Source organism: Equus asinus, chromosome 5 (assembly GCF_041296235.1).
Source record: "Equus asinus isolate D_3611 breed Donkey chromosome 5, EquAss-T2T_v2, whole genome shotgun sequence".
Lineage (NCBI taxonomy): Eukaryota > Metazoa > Chordata > Mammalia > Perissodactyla > Equidae > Equus > Equus asinus.
This window is the reverse complement of record NC_091794.1, coordinates 107,016,360-107,040,262: the sequence shown is the minus strand read 5'-3', so window position 1 is coordinate 107,040,262 and position 23,903 is coordinate 107,016,360. Positions and strand designations below refer to the sequence as shown.

Genomic DNA, 23,903 nt, shown 5'->3' with positions numbered 1-23,903 from the left:
AGAGAGCCCAGGAGTCCTCCCTGGTTGTTGGGTGTGAGCAGGGGCTGCTCTTCCCTTCTCTGCTCCATCCTTCCCTGATTCTCCCCCTCTGGGTGGTGGAAGGTGCTAAATTAAGCATTAGGGGCATAGGCAGCCTATCTTACAGGGCATCCATCTAGGCCAACCCTTCCTTTCCCAGCAGAGGCCCAGAGAGGGTGGCTGACTTACCCAAATGGCACAGCCAGGGCTATGGACCAAGTCTCCAGAGCACTAGTTGTTGCCATTGGTTACTGTGCCCAGTGCTGAGGTCATGGACCAGGCACTTCATGGCTCCCCAGCTGTAAAGTGATGGGCTGGATTAGATCATTTGAAGCACTCCTCTTGTTCTCTTACTGCTTTTTTCTTCTGCAGGGAGCGCTCTACCCAGCAGATGGAGACGGAGAGAGAGTGTGTGTGTGTGTTTGGGGGTGGGGAGGTGTGGAGTGGCCTAATGCGATAGCTTCACAAATCTTCCTTGTCTTTCCCTGTCTGGCTAGCACCAGAGAAGCAGAGAGAATAAAAGCAGTGGCACATTGACCACAGTGGCTCTGACAGCCACGAGCAGAGGCAGACCTGGCTTCAAGGAGCTTGGGGCTCTGGCACGAATCAGTGGGCTTCAGGCTCTTAGGAAGGAGTGGTCCTGCCAGGGGCCCCGGGTGATGTCACTTTGGGACTGGGTGAGGCTGCGTTCCTTGGACGTCTCCAGCAAGCCAGAAACCACCCTTCAGTGGGCTCTCTGGGGCTGCCTTGTACAACTGGCTCGCCGTGGAATCAGCCAGATGTTTAATGTCTCCTACGGAGGAGCTGGGGAGTGGGGTGGAGGTCCAGCTGGTGGAGGCCAGCACTGCCTCCAGCTCACCGAGGACGGTGGATGCCCTGCTCCCCCCCGGGGCTGTGCCGCCTCCCTTCCTGCACCTGCCTCTCCTCCTGCTTGAGCAGAGACTTGCCTGCCGATGCGTTTTTGCATTTAGCAAAACCTCTGATTTTTACAGTGTTCATGAGCTTAGTCCAGGAATTTCACACCAACTCTTCTCAAGAAAAAGGTTGTGGCTGGTGTGTGTGAATCAATTTATCTTTTCGTTCCTAAAGAGTTTGAGAATGAGCATCTTTATCAGACAAAAGCACAGGGCAGGTATAGATGTGCCTCTGTCTGCCCAGGCGTGCGTAATCCTGTCTTTCCCCCCACAAGCCTGACCGACGAAATCCAGACTTAAAGGGACTTTTGTGTGTGTGTGAGGAAGATTTGCCCTGAGCTAACATCCATGCCAATCTTCCTCTATTTTATATGTGGGGTGCTGCCACAGCATGGCTGAAGAATGGAGTAAGTCCGTGCCTGGGATCCAAACCCACGAACCTGGGCCACTGAAGTGTGCAACTTGAACCACTCAGCCACGGGGCCAGCCCCCATGGGACTTTTGCTTTGGGCTTTCAGCCTAGAGCTGTCCCTTTTCCCAGTTATCTGATAGCATCCTTCCCAAATCTAAAAATCCTGCTCTAGCCAGATGCCAGGCACTGTGCTGCTTCATGGACAAGACCTTGTATGATGATGATGATGATGATAACAGTGGGAGACAGTACCAGGCTCTGATCTGAGTCCTTCATACATTCTCCCTTGGACTCTGCTCAGGAACCCTCGGCAGCCGCTTCTCCACTTTCTGCACTTTCTGCAGAGGCTCGAAGGGGCCGGCGACTTGGCCCGGGTCTCACTGCTGCTGCGTGGTGGAGCACATCTCTACCCCAATGTTGGTGCCCAAGCCCTTAACCAGGACAGCATGCCGCCTCCATAATGTTTTTGTCAGTCATGTTGTAGGTGCACCATTTCACCCTTTGTGCCTTAGCCTTCTCTTCAAGAAGCATATATTAATTTTTTAATGAAAAATTTTTATTATGGAAAATTTCAAACATATACCAAAGGTGAAGAAAGAGTATAAGGTTCCCTCGTGAGCTTCAAGTGTCAAGATGCACACATATGCACACACCTACATACACATGGGCATGCACACGTGTGCACACACCCATGCTGGATTATTTTTTTTTTTATTGAGTTATTGATAGGTTACAATCTTGTGAAATTTCAGTTGTACATTAACGTTTGTCAGTCATGTTGTAGGTGCACCACTTCACCCTTTGTGCCCACCCCCCACCCCACCTTTCCTCTGGTATCCGCTAAACTGTTCTTGGTCCATAATTTTAAATTCCTCATATGAGTGGAGTCATACACAGATTATCCTTCTCTCGCTGGCTTATTTCACTTAACATAATTCTCTCAAGGTCCATCCATGTTATTGCAAATGGAATGATTTTGTTCTGTTTTGCAGCTGAGTAGTATTCCATTGTATTATGTACCACATCTTCTTTATCCATTCGTCTGTTGCTGGACACTTAGGTTGCTTCCACGTCTTGGCTATTGTAAACAGTGCTGCAATAAACATTGGGGTGCACAGGACTTTTGGGATTGCTGACTTCAAGCTCTTTGGATAGATACCCAGTAGTGGGATGGCTGGATCGTATGGTAGTTCTATTTTTAATTTTTTGAGGAATCTCCATACTGTTTTCCATAGTGGCTGCACCAGTTTGCATTCCCACCAGCAGTGTATGTGGGTTCCTTTTTCTCCGCAACCTCTCCAGCATTTGTTGCTATTAGTTTTAGATATTTTTGTCATTCTAATGGGTGTAAGGTGATATCTTAGTGTAGTTTTGATTTCACCCATGCTGGATTATTTTGAGGCGCATCTCAGATGTGATGTCAGGTCATCTGTAGTTACCTCCTAAGACGCGTTTAAGGAAGCGTCAGGTGGAGAAGAGGTGGCCTGTGACTCCACTGCAGGCACAAGCTGGGGTGAGTGTGCTCTTCCTGACTTGGAGTTGAGGATCCTTCTTGGCTGTGACAAGGGGAGGACAGCTGATTGGGGCATCTGTCTTGTGGCCACCCCCCGGAGCCTTTGGGAAACTTCTTGCTTGTTTTATGTTTTAAAAGTTCTGTTCATTGCCCAGCATTACACATAAATGAGTCTACTGGTCATGAGACAAACCACATCGACAACAGGCACAGGCTCCCTGGCCTCCCCTGGATTCCAGGGGGAGAACGCGCCAAGGCGACGCTGGGCCTTGTGCAACGCAGGCGTGGGGATTCGAGGCAAGGCCGGCAGCAGGGTGTGTGGAAATGGTTTATCAGCAGGCTGTGCAGCCGCCCTAAACCCGAGCTTAAATTCACCACGCGGGCGGTAGTCGGGGAGTGCAGGTGCATCTGCGCCCGTGGGGTGCCTCTGAGAAAATGCGGGAGGCTGTGGGTGATTTGGACCCAAGACAAGGGCGTGTGAGGTGTCAACACCACACTGAGTAGAGATCTAGGATCTACCCGGTGGCAAGGTCTCGACAGCTGCCCCAGCTGTGGACAGCCCTTGCCAGAGAGGCCGCTTGTGGCCACACACGGCTGCTGGCTCCGCTTTTGGGCCTCTGATTGTTAAAATGTTTCCTTCTGTTACGTTGCGTCCCTTTGAGATGGAGACTGGTGGCATTTTCGAGGCGGGATCGGCAGGTGTGGTAGCTAGTTGGACGCGGGTGTGAAAAGGGGTGAAGATTAGGATGTCTGTCAGGTTGCCTGCTATCTTGGGGGTCAGAGCGGATGGTGACCCTATAAAGAGGAATAGGGACTAGGGACACGGAGGTGCCTTGAACTCATCCCCAGTGGAAATGGTCTATATGGTTGTGTCCAGACAGCAGCTAGGCTTGGGGCTCGAGAGAGAGTCCTGGGCTGGAGACAGAAACTTGGAACTTTTGGTTCCAACTTTGGTCTTTGGCAGGGGGTTGATGCCATCAGCAGGAGAGTACTTGGCATGAGACGAGTCACGCATGGGGGATGGAACCCTTGTTTCTGGCATTTTCATCTACAGCTGGGGAAGACCCTTGCACTAGTGTCCTCAGGCCTGGCGCTCCTGCCCAGGCCTCCATGTTCAGGAAGAGTCCACCTCTGACAACAAGGGGGCATGTGCTGGGGTCTCCACGGTGGGCGCCAGGGTGCCCAGGAGCCATCTGGGAAGGCCTCTCTTGGTGTAGGGGTGTTGTACTTTGCTCTTTTATTAATCATAGTAAAATACACATAACATCAAATTTACCATGTTAACCATTTTTTTTTTTTTTTTAGATTTTTTATTTTTTCCTTTTTCTCCCCAAAGCACCCCGGTACATAGTTGTGTATTCTTCATTGTGGGTCCTTCTAGTTGTGGCATGTGGGACGCTGCGTCAGCGTGGTCTGATGAGCAGTGCCATGTCCGCGCCCAGGATTCGAACTAACGAAACACTGGGCCGCCTGCAGCGGAGCGCGCGAACTTAACCACTCGGCCACGGGGCCAGCCCAACATGTTAACCATTTTTAAGTGTGCAACTCAGTGGTGTGAAGTACACTCTCCTTGTACAGCCGTCACCACCGTCCGTCTCCAGAACTCTTCGTTTTGCAAAACTGAAACTCTGTTCCCATGAAACAGTAATTTTCCCGTCCCCTCGCTCCAGCCGCTGCAACCACCATTCTACTTCCTGCCTCTGTGAAGTTGACGGCTCCAGGTCTCTCAGATAAGTGCCATCATCCAGGATTGTCCTTCTGTGACTGGCTTATTTCACTTAGCGTGATGTCCTCAAGGTTCATCCGTGTTGTAGCGTGTGTCAGAATTTCCTTCCTTTTTACGCTGCATGATATTCGGTGGTGTGGCTCTGTCACATCTGGTTATCCATTCATCCGTGGATGGGCACTGGGTCTCTGGTTTTTATCGCATCCCTGAGAGTTACCGGCTCCAGGGAGGGGAATCACCATGTCCCTTGGGGTGCTTGTGGGGAGGTGGATGAGGGGGCTCCCATGGTGGACTTCTTGGGCTCCCGCCCCCGCTGATGTGATGGGCCAGCCTCACAGCCTGCTGCCTCTCCAGCTGGTCAGAGATAAGGTGAGGCTGCTGGGGGCGCCAGCTGGGGCCAGGAGGCAGGGTGCCCATGGGAGGAGCCCCAGGCTGTGGCTTCACTTGGCCACTGAGCCCCAGAGTGGCTCCCAGCGAGAGAAGCAGCCCTCCAGCCACCAGCCAGCCTCTCATTCCCAGGTCAACACACCTGGTCTCCACTTCCTGACTTCCCTGCCTCTTCTGGGTCTTTCCAGCAGCTCCTGGAGGTCACCGTCCCAACTGCCCACACTCACGCACAATTCTTAGTTCGCATCCGCTCCCTGTCTCTGCTGCTGCTGGGGTGTCGTTGTCCCCCCTCCCTGCTCAGAGCGCTTTCTCCACCCCTGGCCGCTGGGTCCCCTCCCACTTCTGCTGTGCCTCCTGGCCCTTCCTGCTTTGTCTTCCCCGCAGGGTCCTTCCCTCGCAGTCCTGCCCACTCTCCACCCCACCCCTCTCATGCAGGTCCCCCTGCCCCCCTGGTAGCTTCAGGACCTGCATCTCTCCACTGCTGACCCCCACTGTCTCTGGCACAGGCGCCCCCGCCCCAGACATTTCATGCTGACCAGTCCTACACATTTCTACCTGGATGTCCTGCAAGCCCTTCTCACTTAACTTTTAAAAACCAAGCCCCTCACTTCTTCCTCCTCCCAGACCCACTTGCTCTGTGGTCTTCTGTCTCCACTTTCCATGCAGTAACCCACGCAGATGCACACTCACCCCTTTGGGCACCACGGGCAGCTGGCTGTCGTCCCATTGGACCATGGGCTGCAGGAGAGCAGACTGGGCCACGCAGTTCATCACTGCGTCCCCAGTGCTCAGCGCCCATAGTAGGTTCCTACTGGATACGTGGTGGACAAAAGCGTACAGGCAAGGCCGGTAGCTTGGGGGTTCCGAGGAGGGCTTAGAGAGACCTAACCCTGGGCTCAGAGGCGGCGCTGGCGTCCCTGGCTGAGTGGCCCTGACACACGCTTCCCCTCAGAGCCTTGGCTCCCTGACCGCACAGGGTGGCTGCCACCTCGCGGGGTGGCTGTGAGGTTTTGGGGAGGTGACGTGCATCAGCACTGGCCACGGTGCTTGGCCCACGGTGTGCTGTGTGGGTGGCATTGCGCTCCCCTTCGCCCCCCCACCCTGTGGACTCTCCCTCACAGAACCCGACTGCCGGGTTTTCAGTTTGCAGACCAGAATGTCCCCATGACCCCGTGGGAGGTCAGGAATTCCAAAACGAACCACCTCTTGTGAGCTCTTCTTGGACTGCTTGTCATTCGTTCTTTCATTTAAACATTTATTGAACACCTACAGTATACAGCCAGTCTGCTGGGGCTGAGGATACAAGGGATGGGGGGTGGCGAATCTCGCTCTCAGAGACCTCTCTGTCTAGTAGGGGAGACAGTCCTGTCTCCCATGATCACAGTAACCAGGGCATTGTGGGGACGGTGACAGGGAGAAGGTGGGTGAGGATGGCAGGTGAGGAAGGTGAGTGTGGGCTCCTGCGTGGCCGGAGTGGGACTGAGTGAGGGCAGAGAGGCAGGAGGATGCCAGCACAGGCTGCAGGGGAGGACCTGGGGCTCCGGGGTGCTTCTGGAGGGCGAGCTCTGACTTGGCCTCCTCAAGGCAGTAGCTGAGGCCTCTGGGGCGATTACTTGTTCCTGCTGACTCTCTTCACCTTCTTGGCCGTGGGTCCCTGCAGTGGCATGGCTGAGTCCCTGGGCCTGTCTCGTGGTGGTTGCTGCTTCCAGCAGCAGTTTGCTCAGCGAGCCTTCACTATAAATAGCAGGGTTTCGACCATGGAGAGCATTCTGGGCACAGCGGAGTTAGTGTGACGGGGGAGAGAACCTGTTTTCCTGCAGGATGCCTTGTACCCTCCAGCCCAGCTGGGGAAGGTGGAGATGGGATGGAGCGTGGGGAACCTGGGCCAGGCTTAAGGGCGCCTTGAAGCCAAGCTGGGTGGTTTGGATGTGATGGAGTCACCATCGTAGGAAGAAGAGCCGTGCATGAGAGATCAAGTGGAGAAAAGGCAGTGTTGATGGGCTGGTCACAAAAACAAGACACACTGCTGGGCTCACAACCACTCACCAGAGGCTGGCATGGTCGGGCACGCTTCCAGGTACTATACGTGCCCGAGGTTGGTCTGTCTTCATGAGGTCAGGGCTGCCTGTGGGGCAGGTACTACCCGTTTTACAAATGGGAAAACTGTCACTATTCGGGGCCATCCAGACGTAAGGGGAGATGCTGGGAGCCGAACCCTACAGCCTAGCTCCTGGGTCTATACCCGTAACCACCAAAGCAGGAAAGCAGCAGAAAAGAGTGATCGGAGACAGGTCAGAAGATAAATGTCACCCCGATCAATTGGACGTCCAGGGCTGATGAGAGTCAGAAGTGGCCCCAGGTTTGTGGGGAAATGATGGCACCCACAGCAGAAATGGGATTGGTGCCTCGGTGGAGAGTCTTAATTCCAGGAGGTTTCTTACTATGCTGATGTACTCTGTGACGTTGGCTAATTATGGTTTTTTTTTAAATTGAGGTGAATTCCACATGACAAAATTAACTCTCTTGGAGTGAACCATTCAGTGGTATTCAGTACCTTCCCAGTGTCGTGCAACCACCTCTATCTAGTTCCAAAACATTTTCATCACCCCAAAAGGAGACTTTGTACCCTGTAAGCAGTCACTCCCCGTACCCCCTCCTCTGGCCCCCGGCAGCCATCAATCTGCGTCTGTCTCTGTGGATTTCCCTCTTCTGGACATTTCCTATAAATGGAATCATCCACTCTGTGACCTTTGTGTCTGGCTCCTGGCTAATTACGTTTGGCCTGGAAGTTTGCTATGTTTCCTAGATGGCAGCTGGATTTCCCTTCCTGGCTCACTGGGGGCCACTCGAAGATGGGAGCAGCCTGATTCAGACAGCTTGTCTGAAGGTTCTCGTAGATCTGTAGACACCTGCTTTTCTCTCCATATCCATCGCCACCGAAGACCCAGCCACTGTCCTCTTGCAGCCAACGATCTTTTTCATTACTTTTAATTTCTTCCAGTGATCTTTTTAAAATGAACACCTGATGATGTCAACTCCCTTCTTGAAGCCCGTCAGTAGTAACCTTTGCTCTTAGGGTAAATCTCAAACCCATGACGTGGGCTTCAGGGCATGACCCCAGCTCACTTTGTGCAGCCCTCCCCCCCCATTTCAAGCTGTGATGCCACATGTGTCCCTCTGTGGCCGGCTCTGAGGCTGGGGTTGGTACCTCATGGAGCTCCTTCTCCCCGGCCGTCTGGGGTGGGAGCTGTTTCCGGGATTGGTCTCTGACAGTATTGCAATTTGGTGCCACTTTCAGATCCTGTTGGCCTGTCTGGGACCAGAGCTTCAGCTTCAGCCAGTCACTTTCTCTTCTCTTTTCCTCCCGGTGTTTTCTGAGACCTGACTGTCAGGCCCCGAAGTGGGTGGACTGTCTGTGTCTCATGTGAAGGATGACCAAGAGCTTCCTGCCGGGGCCCTGGGGCAGCGATGCCCTGACCAGGGTCAAGGAGCAGTCTCCCCCTTTGCTCTGTGTCCACCCTACACTGGGTCGCTGGCACTCTAGCAGTGGGTCCTGGCACGGGGGCCCCAGAGCCGTGGCGTCATGATGGCAGGCGGGGGACAGTTTGTAGAGGAGGCTGGTGGGTCGCCCCAGGAGGGGAGAAGACCTGAGCTGTCACCGCCTGAGGGAACATTGGCCCCTCAGTCGTTGGAGCCCCCTGACAGCTTTTTCCTGCCTTTTCCTCCCGTTCTTGGGCCAACATTTAGTTTAGGGTCTTGATTCCTGTCTGCTCTGAGCATGACCTGCCGGAAATAGTCTGCACCTTCATCAAATGCCTCCCTCGTGCCAGAGCCGTGCTTCCACGTAGATGGATTTTGAACCCTTCAAACAACCCTGTGAGTTACGTGTTACCTCCCTGTTTACGGCTGAGAAAAGTGAGCTGCAGAGATGTTTCTGTGTTGCTGGCGGTGACACGGCTGTGTGGATGGCATGAGGTTGGCCTGATTCCACAGCCTGTGTTCTTTCTGCCGTGAATGTCGAACACGCCGGCATCGTTTGCTGGGTAGTTACTGTCTGCCAGGTGTGCTGCTGGAGGTGTGCGGAGCAGCCCTGGGCCCGGGGAGTCTGTGATCAGGCAGGTGCGGACAACAGGTGTGTGCAGCAAACCTCGGCTAACTGCCGGCTGTGCTGGGTGGGCGCAGAGGGCCTCGTGTGACTGCTCAGGGGGGTCTGTTCTAGGCTGGGGCTTTTCATGGTGGGGGTGGAGTGACCCCGAGGAGGAGGGTCATGGGGAAGCTGTCTATAGCAGGGAGGCCTCGAGTGCCCGGCCCAGGGGTTGTCAGTGGGTACGGGGTGATCTCGCATCCCTCCCTGACCCTGTTCGCCCCAAACGTTGTTCCTAAGACGTGTGGACAAACTAGACATTTTTGTCTCCGCTTGCGTTCGCCAACCCGGCCGTCTCTCTGAAGAGCCCTGGTCCTTGCTCCCGGACGCACTCGGGGCCCTCCTGGCAGATCATTACCCGTCTACTGGGCGACATGGCTGCAGGTCTGATCAGGGCCGGGGTTTCTGGCTGGGGTGTGCTGCCCTGTGGCCCTGAGTCTTTCCTCGGGTGGCAGTGATGGGGAGGCTTGTGAAGCTCCTGCACCGCCGTGGGAAGGCCACGTGGGAAAGCAGCCTCATGCGACCCCGAGGTTAAACACAGGGTCCCGAGGACAGCAGTTTTTTTGCAGGGTGAAGGGCCTCGTGCCAAGTTCTCGGGCACCTCATGGATTTTTGAGGGATGAGACGGGACAGGGGATGACCTGTAAGGGTTTTTGCTCCTCTGAGGGTCTCCGTTTGGAACTTTTAAGATGCTGTAATGAGAAAGGTCGCCTTGCATTTGTGACGCTTGGAAAAGTCATCCTAAGGGCCAACGCCAAGGTGAAATGTGTTCTAATTATGTATAAATTATATATAAATGTCAGGGTCCCTTTAAAAACACTTCCTCATCTTTGAAGAAATGTGATGTTCAAAAAGATAGGGTTTCTCCCCCCTCCTTCCAGTTCCATCCAATTGGGCCAATTTTGAGCCATTTTGTATATTTAATATGTTTTGTCCCTATTTTTTTTTTTTTTGATGGAAAAGATTAGCCCTGAGCTAACATCTCTTGCCAATCCTCCTCTTTTTGCTTGAGGAAGATTGTCCCTGAGCTAACGCCTGTGCCAATCTTCCTCTATTTTGTATGTGGGATGCCACCACAGCATGGCCTCATGAGCCGTGTATAGGTCCACACCCGGGATCCAGCCCGAGAACCCTGGGCAGCCAAAGCAGAATGCGTGAACTTAACCACTACACCACCAGGCCGGCCCCTGTTGTGTCCTTTTTTATTCCCCACGGCCTTGTTCCCTCCAGGGTCCCAGAAAGCCCATCTTCCCCACCATCATGTCACACTCGGGGCGTCTAGACAGCTCGGGATGAAGATTTTTGGTTTTTTTAATTCCTTCATCGTTCAGCCAGTGTTCTGTGAATGCTGCTCTGTCTCGGCTGTCACGGTGCCTACCCCAAGAGAGATGCCCAGACAGCACCGACCGGGAGGCCATGTCTGCTGAGCCCTGAGCTGTGGCTGGGGTTCTCTCTCCCCTACCCGCCCGGGCGTCTCACCACCGCTGAGGCTTTGCTTTGCCGTCAGCGTTTACATGGATTTCCTTCATGGAAAATTCTGAACGTATGCGAGAGCAGAGGCGGGTATCATGAGCCCCACGTCTTCATCACCCGAGTGACACTTACACGCCTTCCCTCGTCTCCTTAGTGCGCATGGGACACCCTCCCTTCAGACACATCAGGCTTAGGGATGGCGTCAGTTTCCAGAGAGGGTCTGATGGGGTCCTGTGCTTGGGGTTTAAAACTCTGTTCTGGTTTTCCTAGGCAGCTTCTCAGGAATGCCTGCTCGGAAGGCAGGGCTAAGGCAGAGCGGGCGTGTGGATGCCACCTCCCCTGGCCCTGGGTGCCCGCAGAGCCCCAGAGCGGGAAGACAGGCCATTTGGGGAGAAATAGTTTGAACTGCTGAAAATAAATTTGGGGGTCACTTTCCTAGAGGCAGACTGGTGATGGTCTTCTCCCGCCCCTTCCTGCCCCTGTCCTCCTCCCAAAGTGCTTTGCTAAGCCGTAGGAATAGGTGGAGGTCCATCCCAGGGTGAACTGGCACACGCAGGACGGTCCTGCCCTTTATCCACCACGGGTTGGGTTTTGGGATGTGGTCTCTGCTTTCTTCCTGGGAGCGTGTGTTTGGAGGATCCATGGGGAATTTTCTCGGTGTTGCTGAACCACGCTCCAGTCCTAGCCAGACCTGATAGCTGTGTTTAGACAAAGCAGAAAAGTGGGACTGGCTCGTTCTCCTTCAGCCAGAGAGTAAGAGAGCCCTGAGATTTGGGAGGCCTTGTGATGGCCAACTTTTGTCTTAGTGGGACCGTTTCCCCTGAATTTTTTATAAGACAGAGCAGATAGCACCCATGCTAGCTGGATGTTCTAGCCATGGGATGCTGTCTCTTCCAGACTCAGAGTGTGTACAGCGGGAGCTAACGCGGGGCTCATTTCTAGCCATCTTCTGAGTGTCATTCACGTGCCCCTTGTAGATGTCAGCAGTGATTTTCGGGAACTGTGGACAATCGGTCCGCCTCACTGCCGTCCTAGATTCATTTCTTCTTGCTTCTTCAGCATGCTCTGCAGGCGGGAACCGGGCTGGGGGTGGGGGTTGGCTTTCCGGAGTCCCGTAAGTGTTGGCAGTGAGGCGGGCAGGTGTGACCAGGAGGTTTCCCGGGCGAGCAGCTCATGGGCTGAATTTTGTGAGGACTGGACGGTCTCGTGCCGTGTTACCGCACTGAAGTGGCACTGTTTTGGAAAGTACCTACAGAAGGCTGCCCGGGTGGAGTTTTGGGCTGTGTGGAGGACGTCAAGTTGAGGTGACCTGCAACAGCGTGTGCCAATTGTCCAAAGCTGAGCCCAAGGCCGCGTGTGTCCTTGTGGATCTGTGCACGTTGGGCACCTTTTCCTTCTGGGTTTAGACCAGTTCATTTCACGTTCGTTGAGCGCTGCTGTGTGGCACCGTTCTCAGCACTTTCCACGCATTAACTTATTTACTGCTCCCTAGAACCCTGTTGAGTGGTGTTTATTATGCCCATTTTACAGGTGGGAAAACCGAAGCACAAAAAAGTCAAATAACTTGCCTGGGGTCACACAGCCAAGAAGTCCAGCTGGACGCAGACCCCATCTGTGCTCTGAATCACTGCCCCTGAGCGGAAAGACTCGTGTGATCCAGTGGGGTGGAGAGAGTGGGTCAAAAGGCAGCAGTCGCTGAGATCCCGCACAGTGTAAGTTCTGTGATAGGGGTGTTCCTGGGGTGCTTTGGGGGGGATGGTGGGGGAGAAAACATTCTGGAGGAGAGAAGCCTTAGCCAGGCAAACGAGAGGGTGCAGGAAGGGTGCCCCTGGTGGGGGAGGCACAAGAGCAAAACCAGGGAGGTGAGAACTGGGTCATGGGATGCTGCAAGGCGGGGGGGTCAGGGCGTGTCCAGCCTGCCCCCTGCTGTGTCCTGTGGCCGGCCCCTAGCAGGCACGGAGGCTGAATGAGCTGAGTGTCATTGGAGAGGCAGGAAAAGTGGAGATCCTGCATCTTCTGTTTTCCCTTCGGGAATGACCGAGACAACTTGACAATGCCCTCAAATGCCACTGGACGTTTTCAAAATCCCTGCTGGGCTGTCAGTAGATCCAGACGTGTCCGCTGAGTGCTGTGTCCCCTGACCCCTCAGATAAACAAAACACCTGGCCAGCTCAGAAAGCTGGGGCTCCCCGTTCTACGAGCAGCCCTCCTGGAACCCTCCCGAAGGGCCTGCTTGGCAGCATCTTGACTCCCACTGCCTGCTTCTGCCTGTCCAGAGGGGTGGGGTCCCGACTGAGGCCCCTTTTATTTCAGAAGCTGAAGGAGAGGGAGGGAAGGTAGGGAGGAGAAGGGCAGGGCCCCAGACACTCGCTTCTGCTCTCCATCTGGTGAATCATGTGAAGAACTTCAGAAAATTCCTGCCCCATCCCCTGGGCTGCCCCCCGCCAGACCGGGGCGTAATCTTGCATCGCCTTGTTTTTCTCCAGGAAAAATCAGCCGTAAGCATCAGACTTTAATTACCTTACCAAGGGACACTTCCTATGGATATTTCGAGTGACAAGTGGCTGAGGTCTTGCTCCTAAATAAAATTGGGGTTTTAAACTGGGTCACAAACTCAGATGCCCCCAGGGGCCAGGAAGGAGGCACAGATGAGACAGCCAGTAGAAGGCTATTGGGGGGGGTGTCTGTGGCAAAGCGGGTTGCTGTGTCCTGTGTAAGAGGTGGCCTCTCTTACCCAGAGGGGTGGAGTCCAGGGCACTAGGGCGTCCATTTCTTTTTCCTTCTAAGAGAAGCCAGGAACCCAGATATTTTAAAACGTAGGCAAATAACTTAGTGGGTTTTTGTTTGGTTGTTTTTAAAGAAACAACACAGAATAAAATGTCTGTGTCCTCGCTGTACAGATGAGGAGAGCAAGGCCGAGGAGCCCAGTAGGGTCATGTAGCTTGGGGCTCAGGGCACTGGGACTGGACCTGTACCTACTGGCACCTGGCCTGGCCCACTTTCCACCTCACCATGCCACCTCCTGGGCAAAGCAGCCTGGCTGGGGACCAGGCGCGGCAAATCCCACTCCACCGAGAGGGACGGGGCTCCGGGGGTAGAGCCCTGAGACAGCACATGCGCCCACCTTAGCTCCCCACGGAAGGCCTGCTCAGGAGTCAGCATCTGCGGCTGCTGTCGGGTGCCAGGTTCACGTACATCATCTCTGGTCCTGGAAGCCCACCTGACAGGCTCTGTCATCCCCGCTCTACAGATGAGGAAACGGAGACCCAGGGAGGTTCAACTAAGTGGATGGGGTGGGATTTGAACGTGAGTCTGATTCCCGAGCCAGGGCCTATAAATGTCGTGTGTTTTATAAAGTCATGACGGTGGCCCGTGGTAAGAAGTACATTTCACTTGCCGCCTGGTGCAGGCCACTCGCCCTCAGGACAGGCAACCCACTCCCAGGGCATCGCCTGCAGCTTGGGGAACGTGGCCTGGAGGTTGGGGCCGCCCTGCTCCCCTCCTGGATGGGAACCTCGACAGCCACGGGTGGCTCCACCTACGGAGGGCTTGTGCCTCTGCTCACAAGGTTGCTGACTAATTCTCTTTGCAAACGGTTCAGTTTCACAGGCTTGAGTTTCCAGTAACTACGTGGGTGGATTTGTTTCATTTAAGGGGAAAACAAAACAAAACAAAACATGGAGGGGGTTTTCTTTTCCAAGAAGAAGACTCGCCAATTATGGGTTTAGTGCGTGCGGCTCCGGGCATCCTGGTACGGTCCTGCAGCCAGCGGGCCGCTTGGCAGGCTGGCTCCGAGGGAGTAATCGCTTAGTCATTTACAAGCCGGGACCAGGTGCAGGAGGTCAGGGAGGTGCGCGGCCACCAGTCCTGCAGAGAGAGCAGCAGCCCTGCCTGCGGTGGGGTGGGGTGGGGTGGGGTGGGTGGAGGAGCTGGGGGAGGAGGGCGCTAGGTGACACACCTGCCCTCGGGCTCGCCACACCTCCCAAGGGACCTGGCCTGGGAAGAAGACACTTCCCAGCTGGCTGGGCCGCCTGCTGCAGGTGAGCTGAAGATGGTGGTGTGCCCAGGCACGTTAGATTCTGCTGCGAAGGGGTGAGAGGACCACGGGACAAGGGAGAGGCGGGTGTGTGTCTTCCCACGCAAGCTCCACCAGGAAACATTAGCATGCTGGTTTGGCATGGGTACTGGCCAAGCAGAGCAGACTTTGGTGTTGGCTTTGGGCAGGGTCCTGGGGCCTCTGCCATGCCAGGCGTGACCCCTTTAGTTGCTGGATGATGAGGGGGTGCAGGTAGTGGCAAAGGGGCTGATCGATGGAGGGGGGCACCAGGGGGCTCCGGACTGTCGCTGTTTAACAACAGCTCTGGGAGTATTTGGGTGTCCAGAGCCCATCGCGTCCCACTCGCCAGAGCACAGCCACAGGCGGTCTGCTGTGTGACAGCTCTGGTTCGTGGGCTTCTGCTCTGGAGGAGGCCACCCGGGAAGCTGTGTTTGTATGGGCTGGAGCAATTAGAGGGAGGTGGCGGGGGTCAGATGGAGGGGGCTACGGTCCCGCTCTGGCGCTTCCTGCCCGTGACCAGGGCCTCAGTTTCCCATCTGTGAAATGGGAGTGTGAGAGTGCCCCATGGGGGGAGGAGTGGACGTGGGTGAGCTGCCAGGTGCTGCCCCTCCCAGAATGGACTGAGTAGGGTGGGGCCTTACCGCCCATGTGCCTTCCTGCTCTGAGGAGGGAACACGCTTTGGAATTTGTAATCCTTAATCCTGGTTTGGAGAGCTTACTTTGTGTGCTTTCTGGAAGGGAAGAGGGCAAATATACAGATAACTCAATATCATGTCAGGGAGAGGGTAATAAAGGCAATGAGAGGCGAGCGGAATTCTGGAGCATTTTGGTGGAGTTTAGGGTTTACTCTCAGCAGGTGAATCCAGGAAGGCTTCCTGGAGGAGATGATGTTGAAGCTGGACCTTAGGATGTATAAGAACTGGAAAGAGAAGAGAAAGGGAAGAAGGGAAGACATCAGGCATTGGTGGAAGGGGATGTATGTATGCAAAACCGCCAGAAGCTTACATGGTACCTCATGTGTAGTAAGTACTTAATAAATATCATTCTCAAAATCAGTATGACTCCAGGATTTTCAGTTTGGGTATCTGGGAACATATTTTTATAGATTTGTTCTGTCTGTTTTGTAGATGTGGAAACTGAGGCTCACAGGGGCCAAGTAATTTGTCTGGCATCCAGGTCGGAAGCCGAGTCGGACTCGTGGAGTGGCTCCTTGGGTGGGTGCTTTTCATTCTGTGTTGACCTTCCACGTGTTCCACATTTGCTAAAGCTCTGTGTGCTGGCCTCCGTCCTGCCCTGGTGGCCTCATGGGACACGCAGACAGGAAACGAGGACCCGGGCAGAGGCTGAAGGGGAGTCCCGGCCCCATGTCGTTGTCCTTGGGGTTTTAAGCCCGTGCTCTTCTGAAACTTCCCAGTGCCCTTGGCCTGCCCCAGAGAGTGCAGGCTGGCGCGAGGGTCTGACTGAGCCTCCCCCAGGAGCCAGGGGACGCAGGGTGGACCGTCGTGGCCCCTTGACAGCCAGGTAGGACCACCGGGAGCACTGCCCTCATGCTCCCTTTCCGGCAGGTTGGGAAGTTCTGGGAAGCTGCAGCGTGGGGAGAGATGGTGTTTCCTGTGGCCTGGCAAGGGGGGCCGTGGGGTTTGGGCTGGCCGCGGGTGAGGGGTGAAGGTGGGTGTGGGCATCCACAGGCCTGTGATGCCCCGCGGTCCTCGGCTGCCCCGTGGAGCATAGGTCTGGCCACCCTCTCTGGTCCCTGCCTGGTCTGCACGCCCTGCTGCCTCTTCTCTCGGGCAGCCTCAGCCCTTCCTGAGGCTCAGCGTCTCCAGGCTGCCGTGGAGACAGGAGGCAGGGAACGAGGGCCTCGTCCTGTGGCCCACGAGACCCTCCCGCCACGTTCCTCTTTGTCCCCGACACTCAGGCTTCCAGCATCCTGGGGAGACCGTGAGTTCTGATTTGGCTTCTGACCTGAATCCCAGAAAAATGACTTTGCTTCTTTGAGCTTCAGCTTCCACATCGATGAACCTTACCGAATCCCCCAGAGGACTGGACGAAGCCAGTGGCTGGGGCCTCGGAGGCAGCTGTTTCCTTCATTCGGAGAATTGTTCTTTGTACATGTAGCAATTTGGGCGGCTCGCCGTCTGTGGTGGGGATGGTCACATGAGCTGTAACTATAACTGAGTGTCTGGTGCAAGGGAGAGCTCCAAGGAGGGACCCTGAGCCCGGGGACCTGAACTTGGGGGGTCCTGCAGGGAGTCCTGAAGAGTAGTTAGGGACTAGAGAGGTGGGCCCCGAGGGGCAGTGCAGGGAGGGCACCGAGCAACAGTGTCACGGGGCTGCAGATCACTGTGGCGAGCTGGTGAGAGGGGAAGCTGGTGGAGGCCAGGCCACGTAAGCCACCACGGCCACAGTGTGTCATTCACTATGGCCGTGGAACGTGTCCCACCCCCATCAGATCAGGGCCTCACCCCACGTGGCTACTCCTTGTCCGGGGCCTTGAAATGCAGGGGCAGGAGGAGAGGCTGGCCGGCTGGAGGGACAAAGGCCTGGGGGCCCTGCTGCTCCGCCCCTCCTAGGGACCCCCGGCCCCTGCTGCTCCCTCTGAGGTGGAGTTGAGGAGGAGATGGGAACCGTCTTGGGTTAGGGGCTTGGTGAAGTCGGCTGGCCTGCATGGCTGTTGTTGAGTGGGCACATGGCTTTACTGTGAGCAGCCCCGGAGCAGGGAGAGGAGCCCGTGGGGCCAGGAAGGGGCAGAGGGGAGATTGGATTGGGGTGGCAGGAGATGGTGGGTTTCACATGGCTTTGACACGCAGGCTCCTTGCCGGCCCAGGCGAGGTTGGTGCGGTTCTGGTGGGGGTGGTGTGGGTAGGGCCACCTCTCCGAGGGTGGGCTTCTGAGCAGCCTCGTGGTTGGAGGCAGGACAGCCCACTTTGAGTTAGTTCCTGTGTCCACACCCACCCGTCTTTGGCCACCTGAGCTGCTGGCCTTAGGTGGAAAGCTGCCTCCCCCTTTCCCTGTCCCCAAGCATCCAGCCCCAGACCTCCTGGGAGGACCCTGGCTGGGCCTGGCCCTGGGCCGGCCACCTGCCTGCCTGCTTCTGGGCTCAGAGTCAGGATGCTCTCCTTCTCAAAAGGGTGGAGGGGAATCTGTACTTTCAAGGCCAGTGGGTCAAAGTGGCTTCTGTTGTGGCAGCCAGCCAGACTTACCTGCTCAGGACAGGGCCGGAGTCCCCTGCCTGGGACTCCAGACATCCAAGTTGGTGTCTGTTTCTCATTCTTTCTGGGTCCCCCTCCACCAACTTTGGTTTCTATTTGCCTCCCTCTTGAATTTGCATAGCAGTAACTTCCTTCTACAAGTATTTACTGGGCACCCGCTATATGCTAGCCATTTGTTTGGGCTTGGGGGTGGGGGGCGAGGGTTGCAGCAGGAACAAGACACACTGGAGGGTGATAACCGACCATCATTGTCTCTCAGGCCAGGACTGCCCTCCATGTGCTGGGTGCGTCTCTATCTTCAGATCCATCTGCAACTCCTTCTTCCTCCCTCCCCCAGCCAGGTGGCTTTAACCTCCTCTCGCCTTTCCTCCCCTGGCCCTACCCCAGGCGTGTGGCAGATGTGGGGAGTCGCTGCCTCCCCTGTTTGGTTGGAAGGTCCTGGAGAGCCGGGAGAGCCCCTTGTGTCTTGGTGTTCCAGAGCACACTATCACTGGGGTGTTTTCCACACAGCTGGTTCACCCAGTGTTTCTGATTTATTGCTGGATATCGAGGAAGCATGCACCCGTCCCCTTCCTTGCGTGAGTATTTCAGGCAGTGGAGCAGGAGAAGCGGATTCACCCCACATCTCGAAGGGAGTTGGTGAAACGGAGCTGGGGCTGGTGCCCACACTCGGTGCCTGGCTGGGGCCTTGTAAGAAATCCAGGAGGCGTTTGGGAGTTCTGGAGGACGTGGTGGGAGTCGCTGAAATATCCTCCAGGGCAGAGACCTTGGTCGTCCCCATCGGGTCCTGGTGCCCGCCTAGTACAGTGCCTGGCACATGGTGGGACTGAACTGGCCAGTTGTTTTTCCGCCATCACTTTATCCCAGCTGTGGAGTCTGTGCCCGTCCCCCGGTGGCTGCCCCTGCTCCGGCTGATCACAGCCTTGTGTCTGAAGGTGCCCTGGAGAGTGGGCTCCGTGTCTCTTGTCTCCTTGTGGGGACTTTAGTTTACATCACCAGTGTTTTGGAGGCCACACCTGCTGTTGTGGCTGGTTTTAGTGGGATGGAATTACCGGAAGCTCTGCTCACGGAGGGTTGGCATGACTGAGCGGGGTCACCCCAAGCGCCAATGGAAGATGCTCCCCACTTTTAAAATAGGCGTCTTGCTTCTCCTCCACTCCACTGACTTGTCTGAATTCCTGAGTCTCTGACCCACTCCCCAGGCCACGGTCATGGGACGGGCTGGCTGAAAAGGCCTCAGTGAAATGACGGGTGCTGGAAATAGTTTTGTTTCCCTTAGAACCTTCCCCTTCCCCCCTTTGAATACACACAGACACACACACATGCACGCGTGCGTGCACACACACACACGCACACAGCTGCAGAAAGCTCTCAGACCTGCTTAGTTTAGTCTGCAGAGGCACCCCCGGCGGTGGGCCTTAAACATTTGCATTCCTTGGGCTTAGCTGCTGCTTTGCAGCGTCGAGTTTCTGGGTTAGCGGTGCGCGGAGGGTGAAGCCAGAGCTCTTTACAAAGAAAGCACGTGCCTGTGGTGGAATTCCGAATATCCTGGATGGCTCGGCCTGGCCTCCCAGCTCCAGGGCCCGTTCTTGGGAGAGAGCAGACCCTGTGCAACTTTTTCTGGACCTGCCCTGACCTCCTGGGCGTCACCTGGGTACCTGCTGGAGAGGTGTTCCAGCTCCGTTCTTCAGACCTCTAGTGAACACTTACTCTTCAGCCACAGTGGCCAAGAGAGCCAGTCGAGCAGCTGACACACCGGTGAGGGAGACAGACAGGAGCAGCTCGTGCATGCTCTGCTCATCACATCTGAGACCCACCGAGAGGAGGAGTGGCTGGTGTCTAAGAAGCTGCCGCTTGTAGCTGTGGCATGCGTTTGACTCCAGGACCAGCTGATTTCAGCAACATTACCATGCGAGTCGTGCTGAGTCACGAGAGGCAGCCTGGGGGCATTGGGCGGGCCAGGGCATTGCCGAGTTCTGGGAGGGTTTGGTCCGCCGCAGGGTATCTCGGGTGGCAGTTTATGGGCAGGGTGGGCTGATGCTGCAGCAGCAGCAAGGCCGTGCCCATGGGCGCCGTTGACCGAGTGCTCGCTGCACGTGGCTCTGTTGGGCTCCCGCTGTTCATGTACTTGCTGCAGCCTCCGACCCTGTGGGGGAGCAAGCACGATGCGTCTGTTGTACAGGTGGGCAAAGGCCGTCCCGGATGACTCACTCCTGGGAACAGCACTGGGCAGAGGATTTCAATGCCTGCTCCCCCTGGGCTCCCATCCCATGAGGGCCTTGCTTGGCTCTTTCTTAATGACCCAAATCCCTGGGGCTTTGTCCTTGGTGCCTGAGTTCCTTCTTTTTTGTCTTGGACCCGTCTCTGTAGCTTTTCTTTAACAAGCCCTTGGTGTGTCCCAGGCCCCGGCATGCGTGTGCACTGACTTCGTCCAACCCTCAAACCATCCCTGTGAGGTTATCGTCCTCGTTTTGCAGATGGGGAAACCGAGGCTCAGAAACTGCCAGGCCATAGCTGGGGGAGGGTCAGATGTGGGATTCCAGCCCAGGGTTGTCAGCTCCCAAGCCCCTGCCTGGCTCTCACTTTCACGAGTTTTCAACAGATTCTCCTTTGTTATTTCTCCCCAATTTTTATGGTGACTTGACCTGTTGGCACGCAAGGTTTAGAAGTACCGGCTTGATGGTTGACTGAGAAGGCGTGTCTGTGGAGAAGGCCAGGGTACAGGTGTTCCTCTCAGAGCCTGTGAGAAACAGAGAGATAGGCGGAATCCTGGGGAGGCCAGGACCACCTCTGGTTCCACCGAGGCTGAAAATTGGCCGATATTCTGAAGGATCAGGAGAGCTGGCACCAGGTGGCAGGTGGTGGTGTAGTTCAGTCCTGTTCTGGCCACTCCGACGCTCGGCAGGAGGCTGCGGTGTGGCGGGGGTGGGGAGGGCCGTTTCGGGCCATCAGACACCTCGAGCCCCCACCCTGGCCCCTCTTTCCTTTGTTGTCTGGCTGCGTCAGACGTCTGGCCTACAGGGAGGTTCCTGAACGGGCCTTGGAAATAGGTCACTCCCTTCCCGTGCCGCCGACACTGACCTGCATGTGACCTTCCCCCTGGTGACAGTGTCTAGCTGTCACTCTTTGATGCTGGCTGTGGAGGGGCAGCGAATGTCTAGGGGCAGGGTGGCCGCCGCTCCCCTGCTCTGGCCTTCGAGGACTTCTCAGCCTCCACAGCGCCCACCCGATGCTCCTGCCAGCAGCCCCTCCTCCCCTCTACCATGTTGGAAAGGGGAAACCCACACTCCCGACCCTCTGTCTGAGCATCCGACCTTTTCCGCTCCGTGAAGTGCCCTGGCTGGGCTGGCGGCTTTAACTGTCTCAGTGGAACAGACTAATTCCTGCTGGGCTCGAGCCGAGGGGGCTGGCGGCTCGACTTGGCCCTTCTCCGGCCCCCCAGTCCTTCTGCCTGGCACTCAGCAGCGGATGCTCCTTCCACAGAATTGCTGGGGTTTTCTGTTTCTCCCCCTGGCTGGCATGGGGAGTCGTCCCTCAGGGCCTGTTGGCGGAGACCATGGTGGATCTCGGAAGATACTTGCTGGATAGCCCGGGTGCCAAAGCTGACCTTCGAAGGTCTGTTCTGCCATGTTGCCCGGTGCCTGGAAGTCAGTGCTGGACCACATTGCCCCTCACCTGGGCCTGGAGCCCTGTCTGCAGTGGACAGCTTAATTTGGGCTTAATTTTTAGCCTTCGTGGAATCCAGATATGCACAAAGCAGAGAAGGGAGAACGCTAGACATGTCTCCATCCAAGGAGGTGGTTTCTCTCTCACACCTGGCTGCCCCGGTATCTTCAGGCCCTGAAAGCCTGAGCTGGGCAGATCCTGAAGATGCGGCCTTTGCAGATCGTTAAGGCTTCCTGGGCCTGAGCAAGACAATACCGTGTCCGCACCATCGACATCCCACTGCTGGGCTTCCAGGATGATGGGGAATAAGTTTCTGCTGCGACGCTCACAGATAGCAGGGGCCATGCGGCACGGGATCTGAGAAGCTGGCTGTGGGCCTCTTCCCTCCTTTCCTCTCGGGTCCTTCCTCCCTGTGGCTAGTGGGAAACTCAGGGGGACTTTTCCTGCAGGAAGGAGAACCAGGATGCAGCCCCCAAAGAGGATCACATGCAGGCTTGATGTGTACCAGCTCCCCTTGGCCACCTGAAATCGAGCTCCAGAATGCCTCCTCAGGGTGTCCTGGTTGCTCCATTCGGTCACAATTCCTAGGGTTTTTTTCCATTTCTTTTTTCCTATGTTTTTTAGGCCATATCTTTTTTGTGTGCCCAAGTAGGGGACCAAGTCCCTGGTGCGTAATCACACGTTCATGCTTTTCTTAGGAGGTTGTCGCATCTGATGCAGCTGGAGTGGGCTCCAGGGGGCCAGCTCTTTGAGCTTCTCACCGCCATGGACCCGCTGTGGGCACAGCGCCAGCACATAGTGGGACAGCAATCCCCTACATCAGTGAATTGTGTCCTCATTAGCTGTCGTCACATCTATCACCTTCCTCTGTGGCGGGTCCCACTGCGATTCCATTGCTCAGCACGTAGTAGGTCCTCAGTGAGGTTTTGGTGGGGAATGTGGATTGTGTTCAGTGCTGGATGCACGTCCCTTGCTATCCTCTGTGGTGTCTCTTTGTCCCCATTCTCAGAAGGGTCGGCTTGGAAGGACTTGGGTCCTAGACGCTGTGTACCCAACAAGGAGGCCAGCCTGGGAGGGGTTGGGGCAAAGTCAAGACAAAGCTTGATTATGCCCTTGGAGAAAACCCAAACCTGGGGTTCCCTAAGGCTAAAATTGCCAGTGCCTGGCCTGCCTCGTTCCCATAAAGGGAACTTTGTGTGTGGCTCCTGGCGGGACGAGAAGGCAGCCAGCGTCTCCTGGCGCCCAGACTCTCCCTGGGAATGGGCAGGACCACCTTGGAGCCACAGCTCTGTGATGATAACTCCTGTGACCCTTGACCCCTTAGAGCTGAACCCATTTCAGACGGTCATTGTCGGATCCAGACCAGACACATTCTTTCCTGGAAAACCAAGTGGGTGGGGGTGGCAGGGATGGGGCTGTGATGGGGGCACTTTGTGAGCGGGTCTGTGCCAGGCGGGCAGTGGGGGGCTGCAGAAGCCCTGTCTGGAGCACAGCCGCCCCCCACCTGCTGCCCCCTGAATGGAGGGCTTGTGTGGACTCTCAGAGCTGGGCCCCCGGGCTCAGCGTGTGGCAGCTGTTGGAGCCTGCTGTGCTGCCACTGCTGACGGGGTTTTCCAGGAAAGGGCGGCCGGTGCAGGGTGAGGGAAGGGCTGCGGCTTCCCCCTGCTTCCTGGGTACCAGCCAGCCCTGCACACTGGCCACAGTTTGGGCTGTGTAGGCGTGAGCTCTTGTCACATTTTGGGACCGAGTGCTCGAGGAATGAGAGGCCTGGAGGGCAGGCTGGGGGCAGAGGTGCTGCAGATCAGTTAGAGAAGGTTCCAGAGCAGGTGGGAGACAGACAGATGGACGCCTGACTGACCCTTCAGGAAGGCAGTGTAGGAGGGGAGGCCCTGGGCGTTGCTTCCACCAGGTGGCATTTCTGTGGAGTGTGGCCTTGTGGGCAGGTGGCTTCATGGAATGGAAAGAGCTACTCACTCATTCAGCGGGTATTCACAGAGCACCTGCTCTGTGCCAGGAGCTGCTCCAGGCCCTGGGACACAGAGGGGAACAAGACATCTGCCCCTGTGAAGCACATTTTCTTGTAGGGGGATAAGTCTTAAGCAGATGGCCAAGTGAATGTCGTTGGAGAGTGCTGTGGAAGAGGCTGAGTCAGGGACAGGGGCAGGAGTGCTGGGGGCAGAGTGGCTGGGCAAGGGTCTGGTGATGAGATGACCTTTGAGCAGAGGCCTGATGGAAGTGAGGGAATAGCCAACTGGGTACCCAAGCCCAGTGTCCCTGGTACCACACAGAGGTCTTGGGATGTGCAAAGGCCCTGAGGTAGGAACTTGGCATGTGCCAGGAACAGCCAGAGGGCCAGTGAGGCAGGATAGAGTGTGGGAGAG

General features: G+C 56.0%; 1 protein-coding gene across 2 annotated transcripts in view; it reads left to right on the top strand.

The window, feature by feature from the left end:
* SPSB1 (splA/ryanodine receptor domain and SOCS box containing 1) overlaps positions 1-23,903 on the top strand; it is a 68,510-nt gene that overhangs the window by 1,807 nt on the left and 42,800 nt on the right. The window contains exon 2 of one of the 2 annotated variants that reach the window (XM_044769629.2): positions 12,118-12,299. The exons of the other annotated variant lie outside the window; for it this stretch is intronic. The gene's annotated coding sequence lies outside the window, so the exon portion shown is untranslated. The remainder of the gene's footprint in view (positions 1-12,117; positions 12,300-23,903) is intronic. 2 annotated transcript variants of the gene reach the window in all.